The sequence below is a fragment of the Vicugna pacos genome, chromosome 9, assembly GCF_048564905.1.
Source record: "Vicugna pacos chromosome 9, VicPac4, whole genome shotgun sequence".
NCBI lineage: Eukaryota > Metazoa > Chordata > Mammalia > Artiodactyla > Camelidae > Vicugna > Vicugna pacos.
In genome coordinates, this window is record NC_132995.1 from 1,334,867 (window position 1) to 1,336,753 (window position 1,887).

Genomic DNA, 1,887 nt, shown 5'->3' on the forward strand with positions numbered 1-1,887 from the left:
CGGACAAGCGAGCAGTCAAAATAACCGCCAAAAGGAGGACGCCGGAAGTCTCCTTCCCACGCAGTGCGCATGCACGGACCCGGCTCTTATGGGCGTCTTTTGGCCCTGCGCCTACTTCGCATGATGCACTGACCTCTGAGTAATAGACTTAGCCCGGAGCACCCTACAGCGGCTTTGTTATCCTCTGAGGTGCGGAGGCTGCAAGCAGGGGTGGCTTGGAGGGAAGCTGAGGACTCCAATTTCAAGCGTGGTCAGTTTGAAATGTCTGCAAGACCACAAAGTGTCTGTTTTAAGGAAGGCACTTAACCTGTGTATGATCAGTGGGAAAGGGTTCGTTTCTGGATATGTACGTTTGGGAGTTGATAGCGTATACGATTATTTCAAGTCATGATACTGGATGAGACCAACAAAAGAAAGAGAATAGATGGGGAAAGGAATGGACAGGGGTGAACTCTGAACCAACTCAACATTGACTAGTTGCAGAAGAGAAACCAACAAAGTCATGTTAGGATTCCTAACATTCCTTCTAGAATTATATTACTCAAAGTCTTAGAAGTCACCTCAATGTCCTTTTGTTTTCTTCTCATGACTTTGAAGGTGAGAGAATAAAATCTAGCTTCTAATGAGTTGAGAATACATATGGTATGAAAATGGAAACATGGTGTGCAGAAAATGCCCTGATTTAATTTTAAAGGTGGAGAAAAGCATAGTGACAGGATGTTAATTGAGCCAAGGATTAAGCTGGAGTTAAATTTCCCATAAGGTACTGTTTATAAAAGGAGGTTATGGAGAAACGTGGCTCAGTTTGTGCACAAGGAACAATGTTAGCCATCACTGGCAACAGTAATTTGCCCAAATTGGAAGATAAACGTAATTCTTCTTTTCACATGTGGTTGACCCTTACAGTTAAATGGTTTTGGGTTAGGTTGTAAAACAGATATTAACGTTTTTATATTCTTTGTGTGATGGGAGGCAGAATGTCTGGAATCAGTGCAGGTGAGGAAAGCTATGTAGCCATTGGAGAAACTTTGAAATTCCTACTGTAAAACATCTCAGAGTTTTAATTGTTTAAACATATATCATTTGGTTGTCACTGTTGAGGCCCTAGTTGATTTTTCTATCCTTATCTACCTGCCCTAGATGGGCCCAGTGATATGTTTAACCAGCACCAGAAGTGAGTGATATTGCAGGATTTTTATATATGAACCAGTTAATTTATTAGGAGTTTCCAGGTGTTTGATAGAAATATTAACTCAAGAAAACTGATAGAGAGGGTGAAGCTAGAAAGCACAGAGGTGTGAGCACTGAAGGTGCAGGTGAAAAGCCATGCGTCAGTGCCTTGGAGCATTTCAGTGATGGGGCTGCAGCAGTTGGGGCTGCTGCTGTGAGAATGGAGTGGCTGGACTGTGTATATTCACTTCATGGTTCTGGTCATGTAGGGATGTGGTTCTGTATCTGCTGGACATTTGACATTGAGGAAAAGGTACAGAATAACATGTTTGTAACATTAACAGGGCAAACTCCACAGTTCTTAGTCAGGAGACAGTGGTGAAAAAGATGCCTGCAAGGAGCAGAAAACATGTTTCAGCTCCCCACTGAGTTGTCTAGATGTTCATGCTGGTGCAGTCACCTTACGAATGAAGGGGGAAGTTGCCGCATGAAAGTGCAACAGAAGGGTATGGGTGGGTATAGCTCAGCGATAAGTGTGTGTGTTTAGCATGCAGGAGGTCCTGGGTTCAATCCCCAGTACCCCATTAAAAGAATAATAATAAAAAAAAGAGTAAATAAGTAAAAATAAGAATAAATAAATAAACCTAACCACCTGCCCCCACCCCACAAAAATAAAGATTCTACCCAGTCACACACCAACATTTACAACTCTAAAGA